The sequence below is a fragment of the Rousettus aegyptiacus genome, unplaced genomic scaffold, assembly GCF_014176215.1.
Source record: "Rousettus aegyptiacus isolate mRouAeg1 unplaced genomic scaffold, mRouAeg1.p scaffold_m13_p_16, whole genome shotgun sequence".
In the NCBI taxonomy this organism is placed as follows: Eukaryota; Metazoa; Chordata; class Mammalia; order Chiroptera; family Pteropodidae; genus Rousettus; species Rousettus aegyptiacus.
In genome coordinates this window covers 1,443,409-1,465,730 of record NW_023416291.1, presented here as the reverse complement: position 1 = coordinate 1,465,730, position 22,322 = coordinate 1,443,409, and the positions used below count along the sequence as shown (strand labels likewise).

Genomic DNA, 22,322 nt, shown 5'->3' with positions numbered 1-22,322 from the left:
CCCAATTAACTGACATCTACTTCCAGAGAAATGTGTTTGGCCAGCACAGGCAGTTCATCACGCCCTGGGTGACGTCCACGCCCACAAAGCAGAACCAGCGCTCCGATGGCTCACGCCGACGGAATCGTAATGCTGCGGCAGGAATCGGGGACATCTAGTCCCTTGGAACTAAGGAGAGGCGCTCGACGCAAAGGTCAACGGCAGGATGAGGACAGGCGCTTACAAAGTCACTTGAGACAGATGGACTGAGCACAGGCCAGAGCGACAGCGAAGGACAGAACGCGCCTTTCTGGCAGGGTCGCCGGGGAGTGGGCGGCAGAAAACGGTGGGAGGCGAGCAGCGCCCGCAGCAGCGCTGCCCAGATGGGGGGGCAGGAGGGGGTACCCCGCCGGAGGCCGGGCGTGCGCGTGCTCGCGGGTGAGCCGGCGGGCCGCACGGCCGCATCTGTCCAGTCGCCTGCCCCGCCCCTTCCGCTGGCGGACAGGCCTTCCGGAATCAGGTGTCCAGGGGGACACGCGGGGACGCAAGCATCCGGGCTTCCCGCCAGCGCGCGTTTCCGTCCCCCGGCTGGCTCCTGTGGGACAGCGACCAGGCCGCTTTAGGCTCTGCACGTGCGCAGGGCCCTGGACTGCGCGGGGTCCGCAGGGTCGGTCCCAGGCTCCCTCCCGCGTCTCGTGCCCACAGCGGACGTGCGCTGACGTCTCCAGGGGCGCAGCCAGCTCTGCCTTGGGTTAACTTATCCTCGTGGTCCAGAGCGTCTCTCCCGAGCGCAGGTGTCGCTCTGTTATTCGATCGCTGCTTTGGGGCCTCCATTCAGACGTGATTAAGATCCTCGGTGCAGCCAGACTAGGAGGGTGATGGAAGAACAAGTCACACGTGGTCCGGGCGGTGAGGACAGGAGGGACCAAGAACCCACGTGTCACGGAAAGGGAGAAATGACCGAGCTGGGAAGCCTGCTGGGGGCGCGTCCGAGCCGATTCCGGGAAAACGAGTGGATGTCCCCACGAAGGCCGGAGAGCACTCAAAACAGGAACAGATGCGCAAAGGCAGAAAGGCCTGGAATGACGTGGGGCACGAAGCACCGCTGAGCACCGGGGAAAAGCCAAGTTCAAGGAGGAGCGGGCGGGAAGTCCGAGTTCGCCCGGGGCGTTCCGGGCCCACGCACCCGTGGACGCAGCAGCGAGCGCTCTCTGCACAGGCACACGCGCGCCCTGCGCCCCGGGAGCCACGCTCCAGATGTCACTGTCCCCACACTGCAAGTGACGCCGCCGCGCGGGGACAGCGAGGCGCTCGGCCGGGGCCTCAGTCTCATCACTGCCCATCGGCAGGGCAGAGACGCCAGCCCGACGCTCCGCCCGCAGTCGGAGGTGCAGGGCCACGTGGCCCCGCTGCTCCGAACAGCTCAGCCCCTGAACCTCAGTTTTCTCGGCTGAGAAGTGGGAGTAACACACACGACCCACCGGACCGCTGAGGGGACCGAGCAACATGACGGGTGCGCGCGGGGCGCGCGCCCAGCAGTGAAGGCGGCGGCAGGCACGGGGCATCCAGGTGGGAGGGACGTCTGTCTCCCTCCCGGGACTAGGAGAGCGCAGATGACAGCTGTAGGCGGGGGTCATCCTGCAGCAACGGCTGACCGGCCAGGGCCCCGCGCCCCGGAGGCAGCGCTGCCGCGTGCTCCCTGCCCACGACTGTGACGGAGAACTGCATTGGGGTCAAGCCTCACTCCTGCACTCAAGGAGTCTGTAAGAACAGGCCGATGCCATCATGAGGATGCCTCTGTGTGCCTGCACTTTCATTAGTGATAAAAAAATCAATTAAGACCAGGCAGGCACCTATGGCTCCCTGGGTGGTGAGGGGCCAGTGTGCGGAGAGGGAGTCGAGGACGAGTGACATCTTGAGGCGCGAGGGGTGACGAGGAGGGGGTGGCCCAGGCAGCTGGGGAGGCAGGACACGAAGGTGGACGCGACAACCATCCACCTGGAAGGTCAGGCGCGCAGCTCGGAAGGGGAGTCCAGGGTGAACGGGCGCGGGGGAGCTGTGGGCCCGGCCGCGCTCGGAAAGGGGAGCGTGGGGACGAAGGTGCTGGGTGCCCGCCCGTGCCACACCGAAGGGCGGGCAGCAGTGGGGTCCGCGGCCTGCGGGACGTGGGCGGAGTGCGCCGTGTGACGGCGGCCCACCGACGGCGCGGCGGAAGGGGCGCGCAACGCCTCGCACGCGGGCTTGCGGGGGCCGCCGCGGGTCTCCGCCACGCAGGCCACGCCTGCCAAGAACTCAGACGTCTCTCCCACACGGCGCCCACCACGCGACGTGCTTATCAGCATCCTGCGAGAACGGACATGCTCCGTGGGGGACGGCTGAGGGGCGTCAGGCCACCTCCCTGTGACGTGAGCCGTGCAGACGCCGCCCCGGGGGCCTGGTCCGGGACGCAGGGCCAGCCTCGCTCCGCGCTTCCCGCCCCCAGCCTCCTCCCTGGGCTCCTCTTGCCCGCCCCAGGCGTGCTCCCGGAGCACGGCAGGGGGGCGGCCAGGCGGCCCCGCCGCTCGGGCTAGCAGAGGGCGGAATGGGGCCGCGTCTATTGTGAAGACTGCGTGTCCCCAAGAGGTGCAGGAAGCCGCAGGAACAGCCACGCTTTCGTTCCCAGCGAATCGCAGGGTGTGTTTGAGTTTAACTCTCTTGCTTCCATACTGCCCCGGGACTTTCTTTCTGATGGCGCTATAGTAGTTTAAAACTCTCTCCTTCCTGCCTCAAGTAAGCGTTATACAAGACGAGGACGTGAGTCCACTTAAAATCGAACGTTTACTGCTTCCTCCTTAAATTCGCGGTGGGAAAGTTTCCTCGCTCCTTAGGGCCCACCCCCTGCAGGGTCCCCTGGGCGGTGGCTGGTCCTACGCCCACTCCTTAGGCTGTGCTGCCCTCCAGCGGCCCAGACGGGGAAGAGCCAGCATTTTTCTGGGTGGAAACGGTTTCCAACCAGACCTGTGTGACCTGACTTAAGCTGTTAATACCTGACCTAAGAAAAAGTTAGAACGCGCCAAGTCAGAGGGGCAGAGGAAAAGGGGAGCTTTTATTTCCCGACACCCCCTGCAAAGGCACAGCGTGAACGGGGCTGCGTGCGCGGTGACCGCGCGCGTGGCCAGGGCCAGGCGGGTCCCCCAGGCCTTCCGGGCCAACCCTCAGCTGCTCGGAAAGCCCCTCCCTCCCCAGGAGGCAGGGACATCCTGTCGCCCCACTGGGCACCCGCGGCTGTCTGCAAACAGTGCCTCGGGGGAGAACATCCGACCCTCCCCGTGGCCAAGGCTCTCGAAGGGGCCGTTATCAGGGTGATGGCAGTGATCACAGGCTTGTGGGGGACGCGGTTCTGATGGCTGGTGCCCTGACTGGGGCTGGAGCCGCTCCAACCAGCCCCCGCCGGCCCCGAGGCCTCTGGTCTGTTTCCTGTGGCCTTGGTCGTGTAGGAGGGAAGCCTTGCCCCGAAGGGCAGCAGGGGAGGCAGCAGGGGCCTGAGAGGCGGGTCAGTCCCCTGCCATCTGGAAAGCAGGGCCATCAGCAGCGCAGGCTCCTTGCTCCCGAGTCATGGGTTCGCTTTGGGGTTTTCTTCACTTTCTGCTTAAAAGGAACACAGTGCGTTTCTGCCGACTGACTAGGGCACGTCACTTAAAGCAGCTGGCCATTACCGGCACCCGCCTGAGCCCACACGCTGGCCCATGGCTCCGCATGGCCCCGAGGCCGGCCTCCCCAGCTCAGGTGGCGGGCTGTTTTCAGGCGAAGGGCGAGGGGAAAGAGAACACAGCGCTGACGAGACCCCGCGCGGGCCCGGCTCGTGAGGACACAGTGCCCCGCCGGCTTCAGGCCCGGGCCACCTGACTGCGGGGACTTCCCGAGCCGGTGGCCGTGACACTCCCTGCCCCCGCCAGTGAGTGGCCACGGCGACCAGGGTGCATGGGAGGCTGGGCTGCCTCAGGGCAGCAGAGGGCAGCGGCCGCGCAGCTGGCGGAGCTCGTGAACTTCTCACTATGACCTGGAGAGAAACGGTTTACTTCCTTCCAGCTGCATTTTCCATTTTAAACACCACACGTGTCAGTGGTTTGAAGGGCGGTATATTTTTAGTCTCGGATGCATTTTCAGAGCCATATACAATGTTTACAAAGTACAATGAAATGTCTACATAGCATTTCGGGGACTCGGAGCTTGGGGTACTGTAACAGAAAGGTGGTTTGCAGGGTACCACAGAGCGCCACTGCCCCGAGCCTGCCCACGCGGCGTCGGAGACACTAGGACCACGGGAAGCTGCCAGCACTGTCTCTGTCGGCATGGAGCGAAGGGCTGCAAGGGGTCCCCGAGGTCAGCTAACGACCCGGGCCCTCTCTCCGCGCACCTGGAGAGGCGCTGGGTTCTCTCGCCTGGGCGGAGGCCAAGGTGCAGTCAGGACGGCGGCCTCCTCTTCCCTCGTCTACAGAGTTCCGTCTCCCACGCCTCGTCCCACAGGACTGAACAGGAGGCTTCCGGCCGCCCCGTTCCCTGCAGGGTTCAGAGGTCCAGGAATGCCCTCTTGGGAATGCAGTAGTGTTCAAAACCAGTCGGATCTTGTTTTGCAAAAGTTCGTTTCTGACTTTGAAAGGAACGCCCCCACAGGGAGGAGAAAATAAAGCCAGTTACCTCGTACATTCGAAATTTTTAAATGTTTCACATTTTTTAGAAGTCAGTCCTCATCACCCTTCGACGCAAACCCCAGGAGCTGATCTCAGCCCCGCGCACCCCACAGCCGGCCCGCTCCTTGCTCGGTGAGCCCCAGCCCTGCGGCCTGCCGAGGAATCTCGCCAAGTGGCACTGCTCCTGGCCAGATGCTGTCCTCGCGGGGAGCTCCCAAAGCCTGGGCTTCCATCTGGAAAACGTCGCTCGCTTTTCCTTCTGACTTAGGAACGTGGACACGGGTCGGGGCGACGGGGACAGTTCGGTGGCGCACAGGAAAACGAGGACATCTGGGAGGGAGTCGGCTGGGGCGAGGCCGGCGCACGGCTGACCCACAGTGCCCCTGCGACGCTCTCCCCGCGGACCTCGCTGCCGGGTCTGGAGCACACGCGCTCCGCCCGCCTCAGCACGCCCAGGGGCCTCCAGCGACATCCTCCTGACCCGAGGCAACGCCCTCCCTCTCAAAGAACACGCGCCTCCTCCATTTCCGCCGACAGCCCGGCCTCCGGCCTGCCCGCCTGCCCGGTCTGCGGCCCTTCTGACGGGGCTCCCGGAAGTCAGGGGTTTTCGCATGGGTGAGGCCCCTGCATCTACCGCGGCGTCCACGGGATGGTAGACACTGCGCCGAATGAAGGAATGATTGGCTTTGTCACAGATCTGCACTGAGAGCTGCCTGCGGTCCATGGAAAAAGTCAAACGGCAGAGAGAGTGGAAGGGAGAGAGAGAGGTGGAGACGGAGAGGGACGGAGGGAGGGACCGAAGGGAGAGTCAGAACGGAACCCTAACTCACGGCACGCGGAGGTCTCCTCACCGCGGACCTTCCCCGCGCCCCCAGCAGGACTCTCCCCGGCACCTGCTCTGGACGCCAGCGTTAGCCTGGGGGACAGCATGCGTCCTGGCCAGCAGCACGTTGGACGTAGTCACGTTTCAGGGACAGGACGTACCCAGGACGTCCTGGCCGCTGTGCTGCTGTGAGTTTGCCTAGAGGCTTCATCTTGCTTAGAAATGAATAACAGGTTTCCTGACCTTTATGCAAAACGCTAATGCAAGCTGTTAGGTCACGGGACCTGGGGTGCATCCCTGCAGTGAAGGCTCTGCAGACGACGAATGAATCGCCACATTTCGGAACACTAATTTTAAAAGTTAGTTGATCCCCACGTCCCTGTGTATTTATTTGCTCAATTGACAGAAAGAATAAGTAAAAGCGGATGTTTACAAAAAAGTTAAAGATGCAAAACTTAAAAACAAGTTTCGGTACCAGGCCTAAATACACGAAGATGCAAATGTTATAAGTTTTCTTTGTCATTGCACATGTATTAGGCATCGAAACAGCAATTACTGATACTGCAGATCCATGAGTCAGGGGACATGGTTTTCCGTCTGTAGCCTGCACGACTATGCCCGTAAACGGGATTACCCCTCCTCGGAAATTACAGATAGAGTTAAGGTTTAGTTTTTCCTAGATGAAAACGCGCTTAAATAAGACAGAATCTCCTGTCTGCACGCTCACTGCCAGCGCCTCGCGGGGCGGACGCCGCCCGCAGCGCCTGGCGCGGAGTCCCCGGCCCCAGCCCCGGCCGGCACCCCCTCGCCGGGGGCGCCATGGCTTCCCTCAGACCAGCACGGTCACCGGTCCGACCCACGTACGTTGACCTCTCGTTCTCCACCCTCCTTTCGAAAATGTCCCCTCCTTTACTCCCCTCTTCATGTGACGGGACAAAGTCCAGCACCGCGAGGCCAGCCTGGCCGTGCGCGGCTGTGACGCGGTGGTCCCCGCGCGATCTGCACCCCCGCGTCACCCGCCGCTCGGTTCAGACGCCCTCGGACCCTGGACCTCGCCGACGGCTGGCATTCCTCACGGCCAGGATCATGGCCGTGGGTGGCAGGGAGAAAAGTGCCTGTCACTCTCCAGAGAGATGGCCTGCCAGCAGAATGCGGATAAGCTCCAGCAGCCATTCCCAAACATGGACACGGGACCGGAGCAGTTGGGGGCGGACGGGAGCTTTTGCCAGTTCTTAATTCTGCCAGTTTAGCCAGCTGAGTTCTCAACCACTCAACACGGGATGAAAGAGAACAAAATGACTTCTATTTCCAACAATTCTGACCTTTTAGAAATGATCAAAGCTTTTCCAAATAAGTGAAATAGAAAAATGAGGAATCTGAGGATCTTTACAACCGTGGAAATTTCATAGCAGGGTTAAATTTCTTAGAAAGTAAGAACCGAATATCCGCATGACCTTCTCTGTTTGTAGATACTTCTTTACAGCTATATTTATTTTCACCTCACCAGAAGACATTCAGCTCTTCACTGATTAATGGAAAGGACAGGGACCCCCAACACAAAAGCACAAAAAAACTTCTAAAAATCTGCTAACAGCACTTCCTTTCAAGGCGGCGTCTTCCACGCGTCCACGCCGGGGGCTTCAGAGACGGGTCCCCGCCGTTTTCCTGGCACTCCTCTAACCAGCTCGTCTCTGTTTCCTTGACGACTCCTCTTTATCCTCTCCCCCCAGTAGCAGGTTCTCTCAGGGCAAACCCTCGGCTTTTCTCTTGGAGAGCGACCCCTTGGGGGCTCCTCGCACCCAGGGACCCACCCCTGCTTCCCGGCCCACCGCCACGTGCCCACACGGTCACCGGACGCCGACTGCCTGGGAGCCCGGCCTGCCCGCAGCACGACAGGCGCGAGGGCAAAGCAGCATCTCGCCCGGAAGGGCCTGGCTTCTCGAGCCGTCAGCGCAGCGAGCACATGTGTGGAAGCAGCCCCCCCCCCCATACGCGACCGGACAGCGGCGCGGGGGGCGACACCCGCCTTCCTGGGGAGCCGCGGCCGCGCCTTGCGCACCAAACGCCTCCCGAGGGCCTCGATTTTCCTCCATTGCTTCCCATTCACGTGTCGGAGCTTTGACAGCCGCTGACTGAGTGCTCGCCCGCCAGGTGCTGCTCTGCGGCTGACAGCGGCCGTGAACGGGAGAGGCCTGGACTCTCCTCCCCTGCTTCAAGGGAACAGGCCACGCTGCTTTAAATAAGGCTCGGGCTGTTCACACCAACACACTTACAAAAACCACTGCGTGGGAATCCGGGCTTCAAAGCACCGCGCCGTGTCAGGCTGCGGCACGTTACACGTCTCGCTGCCCATAGAAGGTAATGTAACTGTGCTTACGCCCTTCCTGCTCAGACATACATCGTGTCTGATGTAAACCACTGTCCCGCCTGGCCGTGAGAGGGATGACGCAGAGACGGCAGAGGAGTTTATCTCCAGAGACTCCGAAGTGTGTAGAATTCAGTCCGTTTGCTTAAAGATGAATTACACTGACTAGGAGCCGAGCACAAATGTCAGCTCCAGTAAAACCTGAAACACCAGCAAAAATTCATTGTGATGGAACACAAAGATGAGGAAGAGTATTTGGTCAAAATTTTTAGCTATAGCTTCACAAAAGCAAGACCACCAATCTGTTCAGTGAAAAAAATGGGTCAACTCAAAGTGCTTGACCCAAAAGTCTTAGCCTAAACATTTTAATCATACTGACTTTCACAGGAAAATGAAAGCCTTTTATTTATTTCATTCTTCAAGTACTCATAGCATTCCCTCGGCACTTCATACAAGACATTTAGGAAAGAGATCGTGCTAAATGACCTGATAATGGATTTCAAATGTTAGTGAAAAGATAAGGGGACCAACGTCCTTTGGCGTAACTTCCTAGGATCGTACAATAGTCAACATCATGCATGAGGACATAAAATGTACTAATTCTAAGAAAGTTTAAGGAACATACAAGGAATAACCGACAGCTACAGCTTGAATGTGACAGAGTGAATGACGCGGGCCGCGGAGGGGAGCAAAGGCTGACGCGGGGGCCGACGGCCCCGTGAGGAGGCGCGAGCCCCGTGCTCCTTGCTGGGCGGCAGATTCCGAAACTGCATCACAGGGAACAAGGAAGGCAGTGACCTCTCCTGATCGCCCATCAGCCACACTCCACGGAGTGCTGGAGCGCCCCAAACGGCTTACGCCAAGTCCCCGCTGGGCTAGAAAATGCCATTTCTGCCCGATGGCCCACCTCGCTTCTCTACCTTCAAAGTCAGGCCTCATACAGAACAGCTGAGCACACATGTTTAAGTCGGTGGCTCTGGACCTACTAACGGCGTTTTACCTAGGGCACTTTCCGGATGGAAACGGCTTCATGTGTCTCCCCAGGCCCCTTTCTTTGCCTTCGCTCCGCCTCTGGCTTCCTTGGTGGAGGACCACGTGATCCCAACACGCCTTTATCTACAAGGCCCTGCAATGACTCATCATGCTTTTTCCAGGGAGTTTCCTAACAGCGTTTTTTAAAAAGTGTTAAACTATTCAGCCAAATAGCTTTTATGAGAGAAACTTTTGAGGGACAGATTGTTGACTCTTGATTCCACATAGGTAGCATGCTAGTTCTGAAGTCGGTATGTCATGGAACTTTGAGGGAAGGTGGCCAGAGAGCAAAAACTCACAGTCCCAAGACCGATAAGGTCCGAGGCTGCGCCGTACATCTTGAGACTACAAGTAATGATCAAGTAACGATACTTTGTTGCATATTATAAATGTCAAAGTTGCCAAGAGAGTGAATCTTTAAAAAATTCTCACCACAAGAAGAAAAATTGTAACTATATGAGATGAAGGATGTTAACTAAACTTATCGCATTGTCTGCACTATATACAAATATCAAATTATTATCTTGTACACCTTAAATCAATCCACTGTTATGTGTCAATTATGTCTCAGTAAAACAGGACGGAGGAAAAACTTAATCTTTCACATATGAAAAGCGCTGTGATGCCGGTCCTGAATGTTCTCGGGTTAATGAAATTTGGTCGTACACAAACTTGGTGTTACTCGCACATATACTGGTGGCAGTGAAAGCAGCATGCCTTTCAAGTAACGTTTTGCTAACACTCACACCTCAATATGAGCATTTCTCCTGAAAATATGCCTCCTCGGAGGCCGCACACTTACTCCAGTGATGTTGACTTAGCTCAAAGTATTTCTAAGACCCCTTTCAGAACTGCCTTAAAGTTGGGTTTATTTAATTTATAGCCTGTCTCAATTTAATGAACATGGTATGAGGAACATGAGTGATTTTCCTTATTCACCATACATTAGGTCCAAAAGTCTTGATTTTTTTTTTCCTCCTAGAATTAAATTCCTGCCGTAGAGGGCAATGTGTGCAGCCCCTGATATGATTCAAAAGAACATAACTCGTCTTCTGAAGACGGCTCCAAAAGTGTGGCAGCGTCGCTCCGATGGACGGCAGCGTGTTGGCCCAGGAGGACAACTTCGGTTTGGAGTTACGAGCTCTGCAAGGCTGTCCTCCCGCCCTACCCCCACGCTCACTTCACTCACACTAAAAAGCCTGGAAGAAACGGAAGGTTTTGACTGGGAATGAACGGATAAATTAAGAAAACCATTTGAAGAGAAGAACTGAGCCGAACCAGTGAAGTAAAAGGGAGGAGCAGGGAGGACGCCAGGGCTCGGCGCGCGAAACCGGCTGGGTGCGTCTGGCGGTCCCTTTCACCGCAGCGAGGGACCGGGAGGAGAGGCAGACCGCGGGGAAGGCCGGCCTTGAGCTGCGGCCAGACGCTTTGGACGTGCTGGTCAGGAGCAGAGGAGAGAGGTGCTCCGGAGACAGGAGACATGTAGAAGCCACGTCCAAATGGCGTGCACGTCGCTGAGAAGGGCCACGGCAGCCGGGAGCGAGCGTGGAAAGGTGAGGCGGGAGATGTGACGGGGGCTCAGGTCAGAACCGGGGGACCTCGGCGTGGGGGTCGGGAGGAAGAGGGGCCCTTGCAGGAGACAGAGCGGGCGGCAGGGGGCCGGGGGCCCCTTCCCCGGGCCTCACCCGTCGTCACGACCGTCTTCCCCGGGGAGCCTGTTCTGCCCGGACTTTGAGAAGCCTCAGCTTCGTGCACTGCCCCCCCGGGGGTGCCCTCCCTGTGCACCCCCAGGACTCTCGTCATCCGCGCGTCTCCCTGATGGCGGGGCCCGTTCTTCTCGCCATCGTGTCCCCAGACACGTCAAGCACATGGGAGGCATCGCCTTGCATTTGCGAATGAATGAAAAAAAGTCCATCCTCATGCCGAGTCACAGCACAGTCCTCTGGCTAATCACCTGAAGCCAAGCGACTTCTTTCAGAAATAATCCTAGTGTGTTTTCTAACCCACAGGTGACCAGGAACACAAATTCGAAAGGGAGGGGACAGGGACGGAGCTGCCGGGGAGCAGAGGTGCTGTGCACGGGCCGGCACGTCACAGATTGACCACGAGGCTCAGAAGTGGCTGCTCGCGGGAGGACGTCGAGTCTCTGTGGAGGCTAAGTCACGGAGCTGAAGCCCCAGTCGGTACGACCGGAGGGTGCGTGACGTTTAATTAGATGTGCAGTGCGATGGCGGATCATGGGGACGCTGGACAGAGCCCGCGTGCGGAGCGGCTGTGCGCTTCGGCCGCTGCGGGCTGGGGTCGCTCGGCCTGCGTCGCCGCGGCGCCCTGAGGCGAGGCTGCCGCGTGGAGGTGCGCAGAGCGCCGCCCTCGCGCGCCTGCAGACCCGCCCGGCAGGGTCCCGCGAAGGCAGGCAGCGCACCGCACCGCGCGCCCCTTCCCGGCGGCCGCCCCCTGCGCCAGGGAGGGGCTGGCGTGGCGCGTGCCCGCCCCGGCCTCCGTGGAGGTGATCTGTGGCCTTCTGCGGTCACAACGAGCTCCCCTTGCACCAGCTTGGGACTGTTCTCGACGTTCGAACACAGCTCCCTCAGAAATATTCCTAAATAGGGCACAGTGGTTAAACTGCAAAGCTATAAATACACGGAACCTAGGCGTATTTTTGTCTTTGCGTCTCTATGCCAGACGCTGTCAAAGCAACTGTTCGCACACAAACGTTTTGTCGTCGTCAGGGAGGACGTGCGGCTTCTTTGGGGCTCTGGTGAGGTCTGTGCCTCGCTTCACACGCATGCTCGCCGGAAGGGAGGTGCCCGACCTGAGACCCTACGCGCGGTCACAGCCCTTTGACACGGAGCAGTTCTCACTGTATGGACCCCGCGGAAGGCTCGAACATCTCCCCCGTGGAAACCCCGTTATGAGAAGAGGAAGACAGGAGAAGTTTTCATTCTCCCCCTAAAACTGAAGTTTATCAAGACAGGATGTCTCTATCAGAGGCCCAGCCCATCTGCCTTATTATCTGAAATATGCTCAACTCATCAATCTCGATGCAAAAATAAAAATGGTGGATTTTTCCAAGCATCTAAAAATAAGTACTACAAGTAAAAGAAAACATATTTTAAGACAACCTCTGCATCAGAGATTAAATTATGTATTAGCACGGCTAACTTTAAACATTTGATAATATAAAAAAAAATACACCTAGGGAGAATCGCAGTGAGATTATCAGTTAAAAACACTGATTTTAGTGCTGTTCTAACTGATATAATGATACTTTTATAGAGACTTTCTATAATTATTTTAAAAACGTCATTTCCTGGTGTCTTTTCCTTGCAGTGAGTAAACATGTCTTAAAAGCAGTCCTGAGGCGCTGAGAACCCGCGCAGCCTGGACCCCTGTGCTGAGCCAGGCGCCGCAGGGCTCTGCGTGGACTTTGCGAGCTGATCCTTGCGACGCACCTGTACCAGAGGTAATGCCATGTTCTCTGCTGGGCAGGTGCAGAGACCGAGGCTACGTGTGCAAGGCCCCGCCGCTGCAGAGTGAGGGCACGAGGGTTCACACCCACGCCGCTGACCGCACCCTGCAGGCCCAGGAGGGAGCCGGCCCGCTCCTGCAGTCTACACTGCCGGCCACGGCCACTCAGACAGTCCACACCCCGGCGCTGGAAAAAGAAGGTCAGGCGGGGGCCGCACGCTCCCAGCAGCGCAGAGGCCAGTGCGGAGGCCCGGGGCGGGAACGGGCTGCTCCAGTGATGGAGCCGGGAGAGAGAAGGATGTCTGGGGGCGCCCAGCGAGCGAGAGGAGGGCCGCAGGTGCGTGGGCGGGAAGGAGGGGCGCGGGCGCCTGGGCGGGAAAGCGACCGTAGAGGTGCGAGGACCGCGACGCACGGCTCCGCTGGCATCTCGACGCCCTCCGGCTGCTGCTCGGAGCACGGGCGTGGGGCGTGGCAGAGAGAAGTCTGGGGGCCCCGCAGGCGCCCCCGTTGGCTGAGTACCACACGTGGAGTGGCGGTGGCAGTGACGCTGGAGGGGAGAGGCTGTGCCTGAGCTGTACCGCGGCAGTAGATGCGCAAGACACCCGGCCGGGGGCACCCTAAAATCAGCGCTCGCCTCCTTCCCGCGCGCCCGTGTCTGGCAGGGACCAGTCTGTGTCGGAATTAATCCCGGTGTGAGGATTTAAGGACAGGGGGAAGAGAGGAAGACCGCGAGCTCAGCAGTAACCGGGTGGCGACAGAGGCCAGGCCGTAAGCGTCACTAAGCTTCCCCGGTGTGTGAGGGCAAGCGGGGGCCGGGGCGGGAGCAGGCCATTCGCCCCGGGGAGCAGCCGCGAGGCCACCCTATTGCCATTTCCCTCGGACGCTTCACGTGGCGCCTCCCGGGAGGCTGTCGCTCCGCTGGCAGATGTCCGTCCGTGGTCAGGAGCGAACTGAAGCTTTGAGTCACAGTTAGGTCTGACCGAGAATTTTGATGCGATACTTTTTCTTTCATTTTAATGAGAAAATGAAAAGAATTATCTTTAAAAACAAAATAGTTTATGTATGTAAAGTTAATAATCAAAATATATTAATACGATCGTTAGTCACTTATTTATTAAAATGCTAATAATTTCTGACATTTTAAAAATCAACTATCGGGGCTCCAACGAAATGATAAGTAACGAAGCCCAGGGGTGGCAGAGATTAAACTCGCCTCCCGCGCGTGCCGGCCGACTCTCGGTGCGGGGCGTCCGCTCTGAGCGCGGCTGCTTGCGCGGACCGCCGGTAAGGCCCCTCCGCGAGGGCAGCCTCCTGCTCCTCGCGTCCTTCCACCCGCACGTGGCAACGGACCAGCTCCCGATGGCAGGACGCGCGGCTGCGTGTTTGCGTGTGCGACTGGTCAGCCCGAGCGCACCGGAGCAGAGAGGCCAAGGGACGGGGGGCGCCGTCAACCTGTCCACGTCGACAGCGGAGGCGCGGACGGGGGTGCGGCACGTGGGACGCAGAGACTAAGGGCGACTGTGAACGAGGTCCGCGGGCGTCACAGAGGCTGCGACGCGGGGGACCTGCACTTACCCTCGCGCCGCGTAGGGCACCCCCGGGGCCGGCGGATGGCAGTTCTTAGCTCCGTGTCAGGACGGCCTGCCCGGCAGCGCCGGGGAGCCCCGCTGGCCCCGGCAGCGCCGGGGAGCCCCGCTGACCCCGGCAGCGCCGGGGAGCCCCGCTGGCCCCGGCAGTCCCGGGGAGCCCCGCTGGCCACGCGTCGCCCGCAGACACTGCGCGGCTTCCGCGCCGGCGATCCGTACCGTTTGTGCCTAAGATCGATCTCTCGGCATACACGGTACGTTATTCACTGTTCCTCATCGTTTTAAATGCCTGTTGGATAGAGCGCTCACTTTAACCCTCGGTTCCACGCAGTAAATACTCATTTCGGTCACCACCATGGGAAAAGAATTCACGTCAGACACTTCATCATAACCTGACCAAGGCAGTAAATCCGGACACCTCTCATTTATTCGGCAAACATTTACTGGATTCCTGCTAGGGCACAGGCCCCGGGCCGGGCCCTTGGCGGCAGACATGGAAAGGTCCTGCAGCTGGCATTCTCCATGTAAGACGGAGGTTCTTCCTTCAAGCTGTAAACGACTCCTGCACGTCGCAAACGCCGTGACGGGAGCGGGCGCGACGCGGTTCGGGAGCAGGAGCAGGAGGAAGCAACGGGAAGCCGGTGAGAAGGGACTAAATGTGATAGCAGACCGCCGGGGAGAAGCTCGGGACCAAACGCATATCACATCCCAGCGCGCGGTCTTTTCCAAGCACGTCTTTCTCCGCTAGTCTCCAGACGTGCAAAACGGGAGCAAAATAACGAACCCCCCTCAGAAGACGTGCGTGGACCCACGCGACGCAGGTGGCGCGCCGGCACCGCCCCGGGCGCACGACGCTAAGTTACTGTGAACGCGCGTGCGCCCGTCTGCAGTCTGCATCTCTCTGCTTCGGTGCCTGACACAATGTTACACACACGAGCTCGCCCAACGTTCCCGGCTGCCATCCCACAGGGTCATTATCATAACGTTAATCTAAAGAATTATCATTCTAAGCATCTAATCCAACAATACAATATTAAAGATGCCGTTTTTGTTTACTAAATTAATACTATCCTCTTGCTTTCTTAGCGCTTTGCCTTTTTCTTCTAAAAGCAGAATGTGGAAATAAATCAGAAGCAAAGTCCATCAAGCTCTCTAATTAATGGGATGTGACTTAATCCAGATCAGTCTATCTATGAGTTATGATAATCAGTATCTATTTTTATTTTTAAAAGTGCACATGTACTTTTTTAGAGCTTTCCATCACAGGCAAATTATTTAAATTGTAAAAAATTATTTCTCTTTCGTAGACTCTTATGAGATTATTGAAGGATTCTATTTGTACAAAGAGAAAATGAGGAATTGAAGAAATCATTGGCTATAATGAAGGTGGATTCGATTGAAGAAAAAAAATTAAATTTGGGAAAATATAATCAAATACATAACTTATTTTTCTCTGCATAATTAGCCAAAACAAGATTAGAAATCTCGATTTTAAAACTTTGAGAGACTATTTAATTTTCTTAAAGGACATTCTGAATTCCTTATGCTGATATAAATTTAGAGATAAAAATGATTCAGTTACTCACGCAAACGAAAAAAATTCATCTAATTTTTTAAAAAGCCCAAAGAATCGGCCAGTTCCTTATTTTTATGGCAAGTTTTAAAGAGCCACTCGACTGGCTTTTTTTCTGTATGCATCCACTTTCCCGTTTTGTTGAGAAGTAACTGACATAACATCGTGTTATTTTTAGGGGTGCACCGAGATGATCGGATGCATGTATTGCAAGAGGATTGGCACCATAATGAACACCCCTCGTCTCCCGCAGTGGCAGTTTTTTTCTTGTGATGAGAACTTTTAAGAGCTGATCTCTCGGCAGCTTTCGAACTCCCAATGGAGTTTGAAAGGACCGGGAGCTCTCCTAGTGCTGGCAAAGCAACAGTGAATAGAACCCACGTGGCACCTCCCCACAGAGCCCGCAACCCCGACGGAAACTGCTGATCGAAGGGGTGAGCTAACTGCAACAGTCAGTCCTGTGCAGGTCAGGAGTGGATCGCTGTGGGACGTGCTTTAGTTCGGAGCAAGAAACAGTTCATTAACCGAGGTTTCCAAAATTGCCTTGCGTTTTACTGTACGCTTTATGTATAAGTGTATAAATATAAAAACACAGCAGAGTCGAACATTGCCTCACAATATCCCAGGGTAACTGGTTCCTAACAAACAAGCTAGTCATCTTCTCTAGACACGTATAAAATAGGAACAAATAAAGAAAAAGCATCTGTGTGGGATGACCTGAGCTTTTCGAGTAAGGTGTAGGTTTCTAAGGAGATGTCACCACAAACATTTGGATGTCGTTAGAACTGGTCTCAAAATACCAGCTGTGACCTAACAGGACCTATGCCATCTGTTTTTTTTCTTGTTTGGAGAAGTTTTTTTTTTTTTTTTAAGTTTACTATAGAAGGACATATTTTAAATGTATTTCTTCCCACACAAATTTATATGCAGGTTGGCAGTCTTAGTCAAAGATCAACACTTCTGACTTCACGAGGGTTTTCCCTGCAGAGTAATCACAGATGGCTGGTTTCCAAATGCTTTTAATAAGTTTGACCCTGACCAATTAGCTGATGCAGCCTTACATGGACTGATTAGTTCTGTACAAATAAACCTCTTGCCATAAAAATCAACACTTCTTATGGGTCACACACCAGCCATCACGCCCCACCCTAATTTGCTGTGCCGACTCGTCCTCCTGAGGGTGGCATCAGGCCAGGTGGCAGTACCTGGGTCTGTCTGAGAGCTCACCCTGGTCGTCCACAAACCCCTGCCGGGAGCCAGGCAGCCAGCCCTGCCACCCCTGGGGGCCCTGCAGACACCTCCGCCTGCCAGGCCCAGGGCCAGGCAGCTTCTACACTGCCAATGCATTGGGGGGCATATTTTTACCTCTTAAGAACCATGCTCGCAATAATGGAATTAACTCAGAATGCCCAGGGCTTTGTTTCATCCCAAATGATAATACCCGCAAGGTAATGCCAAATTCGAAGTCTCCCTATTTCTCATTAGTCAGGCCACAAGGCCTTCTTCTGCCAATTCCAGAGCCCAGGAAACAAGGGTAAAGGTTTCCTGCAGACCTCGCAGTCCTGGAGTGAGGGCATACCTGTGACAGAAGGGACTGCCTGACACACCCCTGTGACTCCGCATGGAGCTGTGGTCCTATCCCCGCTGGGGACCGCGACAGGCCCACACGCGCCCCTGAACACTTCGGTCCACATTTAAACCTTTGACTCACTGGCAGCTGGGTAGAATCTGATGTATCTAGACCGCCCGTCAACTCCACATGCATTGAAACACAAATCACAGAGCAGCGCAAATTATGCCAGCCGAGATCAGCATTAGTTGAAACTTAGAATAACAATAACCTTGAGACCTTCTGGACAACCTTGTTGCCACATGAACTCAGTTTTCTGCTTTTCTGCTTGAGATTTTTTAGGGTTCCCTGTCGAGATGTCTGTCCCTCCCTCGTGCAAGGACTCGGCCCTCAGGAGAGGTCGGGGGGGCCCGGAGGCGCTGCGGTTTGGGGGCGGGGCCTCTCCCGTAGGCCTGCAGTGTGCGCGCAAATGGCGTCTGAATTCTAGGGGCGACAACGCAGCCGGTTACCCGCCTGGCTCGTACTCACTGTTAGGAAGCAACCTCCAAGGTCAGTATTCGGGTTCTTAGACTGCACATTACGTGTGACATTTGGCTAAAACACCAATTTTCTGAATCTGCTACCATGCTGTGTGTGTGACAGAGAAGCCTTTTTTTCCCAAAATATATCCCAGGAACCTGTATATCACAGTTCCTTTATCATATAGCCAGTCCGAATGTACCTAAACTATACTATGTGGATGATACACTTCTAGTGAAAATAGTTTTGTTACTTCTTAATGAGCTGAGCTTCTTAGCTGTCTGAGATCCCTAAATGTAATGTGCTTCTTACGGGATACTTTTCCTTTGAGTTTAAACTGTAGGACAACATCACGTTTGTCTCTTCTATTGTAATAGCAGCCTGATAATCACAGCTAACAGCAATCGAAAAATGCTTGGAGCTAATGTGCTGGGAAAGGCTGTTAATCCTCCTTGGCTTCATAAACAAATGTGGTATGTGCCTCTCTGTATGAATAGGTAGGTCCCACGAGTATGTAGGTTGAAAAGAGTTAAGAGAAAACACACCGGCCACTCTTTCAGGCTGGAGGGTACATTGTCGTACCTTCCTCAGAGAACTCTTTACAGAGGTAAAGTAGGGAGCACCCCAAATGTAGCATGGCTTTTACTTCCAGAAGAGGCCATCCACCGACAGGTCCAGGGACAAAAAGCTTGAAGGAACAAACAACCTTGTCCACCGGGCATAAATGTGTCTACTTGGGACAACAGTATCTGATTAGGATGTGATTATCAGAACTAGAAACAGAAGCATCTGACAGTAACGAATCTGCGCACGGTTAACTGGAATTGCTCCGCGGCTGAAACGGTCCACTGGAGCCAGACGTGTGTCCCACGTGAGCTCGCCTCTGACCGCCACTTCTTCCTCATTCATGTGACCCTTCTGTAGCATATGCCGGGCACCAAGGACCAGAGGATGAAGAGAATGTAGTCCCTGCTCTCGGGGTGCCCCGGGTGTGAACGAAACAGCCGCCTACACAGGTAATTGTGAAACACTGTGTTAAGCGAAACATATGCACCCGGTATTATGAAAACCCTGAGATGTAATAATTCATCCAGGGCCAAGACAGGCTACCTGGTGAAGGGACGGAAACCAATCAGGGTGCGAAGGCAGAGAACGGCATATTGAGGGAGGAAGAAGCAAAAGCGAAGACCAAAAAAAGTACATAAAAATAAATAAATAGATAGATAGATAAATATAGACCCATCATATGAAGAACAACTAGAAGCAAGTGATGTTACTGGCAGTTAAAGCTCAAATGGTAAAAAAAATAAAAATAATAAAAAATATTTTTAAAAAGTCTGGAGAATTAGACAGAACATCCTCAATAAAAGATTTGTTTTCCCAAAGTAAAGCATTCTGGCTTTAAACTGGAAGGGGAGGGGAAACGCTGGAGGGTTTTAGTCCGGAACGCGGCGTGGGCCGAGCCGAGCCTCAGACCCCGCAGCCTGGCAGCGGCGAGACAGGGGTGAAGGTGGAGACAGAGGCGAGGGCCCCGCAGACGATGACGGCAGAACCTCTGAGAGCGAGGGACCCTGCAAGGGACAGTGCGCAAAGTGGGCTGAAACCCAACAGAAAGTGACCCTTAGAGGCTAGGTGGAAGCCTCCGGCGGGTCTTCGCAACAATCTTCTTTGGCCAGAGATTATTCTGGATGTGGCCAGCATGCCTACCTTCTGCCTGGTTACTCCACGATTAGTTTGGTATTCAAAAAACAACAACAAAAAAGAAAAAGAAAAGAAAAAGAAAGAAAGAAAAAAGAAAAAGAAAGAAAGAAGCAATGGTTTCATATGTGTACTGTGAAAATATTCAAGATTTATTTCATGCTCAGAAAAATTGTTCCAGTATGTACCTTTAATAAAGTTGGGGTACAAAATACGTATTTCTACTTCTATCACACTAAAAGTACAGGGAGTTTTGCTGATGTTAAATCGCATGGCGGTTCAGAGAGAGAGAAGGCCGAAGGAGGTGACGGCCAGAGAACAAGTGCCTGGCGGTGCGCCCTCTGCAGGTGCTAGGTGCTGGTGTAGCTGCTCCGATATGTGCGAAGCTGGATCACCTAGATCACAGGTAGGATGTGGCTCCTGCCTAACTCTCCGACTATGTCTTTTGTTCTCTGCTTGCCCCACATGGCTCTGCACCACACACCCAGCTCTGGTTGGCACAAAGTCCTGTGGGCAGAGGCTCTTCACAGGCCGCACGGGTGATGCCCAGCGCTGGACACCTCCTGTGGCCCTCTGCTCTGTCCTGACAGACGCTGCCTTGTATTTCGAGCTTCAGCTTCTGCGCTCCGTCTTCCGGGAGGAGTTCCGACTATCCCCCTGTGCCTCCACTGTCCCCGACGCGATCTTCTTCAGTAACTCTCACGCAATCTTATTACACTAACCGCAGCTCATATAGGATTCCCTCCACGATAATGCCAGCTTCTGAAGAGATGGGCCTTATAACAGTCACATCTGCATCCCTGAGACCTTGTTTGATTCACGGTGAGCCCTTAATTGATGTTTATTGAAATCGAAATAGTTTCAAAAGTGATATTTAGATGAATACATTTTTCTCTTTTCATTTAATTACTTTGGCATCTAAAAGTAGCCAAAATACGAAGGAAAAAATGCCAAGTATAGTGATTGCAGAGATTTTGGCTCAAAGTTCAACTCTAATCAATTGCAAATGGCTGACAGGGCACAAGCTTGAGGGACAGGGAGGCCCAGTCAGGTTCTGAAAAGTGAGAGTCATGACCTGTTATTAGCATCTTATACTTGCTCTCCTTCCCTCAATGTTAGGTATTCAATGGGCATGTCTTTTTGAATAAGTATTCAATAAGTGTTTTTAAAGATCTCACTTCATGCACATGAGTAAGGCAGTATCTGCATTTTCAAAGAATCTATTCATACTGAGAACACTTGTGCTCAAACCTGCACATGGCACTTCCGTTTGATAATGCTTTAATATTCTTAAATTGTATACTTAATTTTTAAATAGCCTTAATTTTAGCCTGCGCAGTCTGGTTGGTACAATTATATTCTCATATGTAATTTGACAAACTTGGGAATCTAAAACAGTCATTGCATTACCTTTGGAAAACTTGAATGAGAATTAAATGATCACTACCTAATATAAATATATTTGTCATGTCTTTTGGCAAACATGAAAACTAGATGCATTGAGTTAAAAGGACAAATGAAAATTTCATTTCAGTGTTTGGAGTGTGTGTGTGTGTGTGTGTGTGTGTTTAAGGAACAACTTGGTGTATCTACAAACCAGATTTAAGAAAAAGTCAACCCCGAAAACGTCCTTTTAAAATGATTCTGTGCTCCACGCAGTCTAATTAAGGTCTGTCTCATCATGGCCTCATCTGAGCTCCACACGCTGCAGCGCTGCTCTGCCAGTGAGTCATATCACAACTATTCCCAGTTTGTAGCCAATTCTCCAGAGAAGCAAAGGAAAAAAGAAACAACTGCCTTTTAAGGAAATCGAACCTGTTCCTGGCGATAAACCTCTTTCCATTTCTATGTGAACAAGCTCTCAGCAACGGAAGAAGGGAACACTGCGGAACGCATGAGCCGTCAGAAGCGCCGCCCAGCCCAGGGCCTCTGCGGGACTGTCTACTGCTTGTCCTGTACCGTCGCCTGTTACCCGTAAACACAGTACGCAAATGCACGCACCTGGGCACGTCGACTGGTAAAATAAAGGGCATTTCTTTTCCTGCAAACAGTAAAACATCTGGTTGCACTTTGGAATTATTGTTTGGCTACTTTGTTAAATAAATTTGTTTTTAAAAAGTAAAAAAAAAAAAAGAGAGAACTTGTGAAAGAAACTTATAAAACATGGACTCTATATTGCAAAGAATTCATATAAAAAGCTAAACGAGAAAGAGGGTTAAAAGCGAGGTCATGCAGCAGATGCCTACTTAACTCAACATGTGATGAGGAAACTGTCACTCGCATTTCAATGTCTCTGTAACTCTTGTCATTTCTAAATTTGAGAAGTGAGAGAACACAAAATTTTAGTATATGGTAGCTAGACAGTTATTTTTTCTAATTTTTTTTGCAATTGTTTTATTCTCCTTATATTATACCAAAATAGTTCTACCCCTCGACTTTTTTGTCAGTGTCTTAACTAGAAAAAAAAATGGCTCCTGGCATAATGAAATTCTTCTTTGAAAAGCACAAGTGATGGATGTTTAACCAGTTAACACAAAATCATTGTTACAGATTACGGTATTCTATTAGAGTTGCTACCTGTAAGTCATATATAGTAAGAAACACTCATACACATACATATACTATCTACATAGTATAAAACCAGGTTTTGTTTTTGGCTAAATTCTTTCCTACTTCTTATCTGAACAACAAAGCTACAACTAAAGAACTAAAAAATGAAAATGCTCAATTTCCATCTATTAAGTCACAACAACCTGATACCATTTTCAGTCAGGAAATCGCAATGGTTGAATTCTCTGGATCCAAGAGAACTTTTTGTTTGTTTTTAACCAAATTACTTTTAACCTTTGAGATCATTAAAACAAAATTTTTACAAGCAGCAGAAATGCTGTGAAACTTATAGAAGAGCATTATTTTTTTTTTTAAAAAAAGGTTTATTGTAAAGAAAACATCTGGTAAATATCTTAGAAAAAACGTTTTAAAGTAATAACTTAAAAACACCAAATCTTATAGAAATTATAACTATATACTTCTTAGACC

At 53.4% G+C, this 22,322-nt stretch overlaps 1 protein-coding gene and 2 long non-coding RNA genes across 4 annotated transcripts in view; 2 read left to right on the top strand and 1 right to left on the bottom strand.

Annotated features, from left to right (window-relative positions):
* LOC107510884 overlaps positions 1 to 13,430 on the top strand; it is a 99,364-nt gene extending 85,934 nt beyond the window's left edge. Inside the window, exons 7-9 of one of the 2 annotated variants that reach the window (XR_004954821.1) lie at positions 9,852 to 10,422; positions 10,879 to 11,052; positions 12,359 to 13,430. This is a non-coding gene — a long non-coding RNA (uncharacterized LOC107510884). Of the gene's footprint in view, positions 1 to 9,851; positions 10,423 to 10,878; positions 11,066 to 12,358 lie in introns of both variants that reach the window. The other variant, XR_004954820.1, reaches the window with a different exon arrangement.
* SYNPO2 (synaptopodin 2) overlaps positions 1 to 22,322 on the bottom strand; it is a 70,369-nt gene that overhangs the window by 31,252 nt on the left and 16,795 nt on the right. The window lies entirely within an intron of this gene.
* LOC118612406 lies at positions 14,083 to 22,011 on the top strand. Its single transcript, XR_004954822.1, has 2 exons — positions 14,083 to 20,105; positions 20,943 to 22,011. It is a non-coding gene; the product is annotated as an uncharacterized LOC118612406 (long non-coding RNA).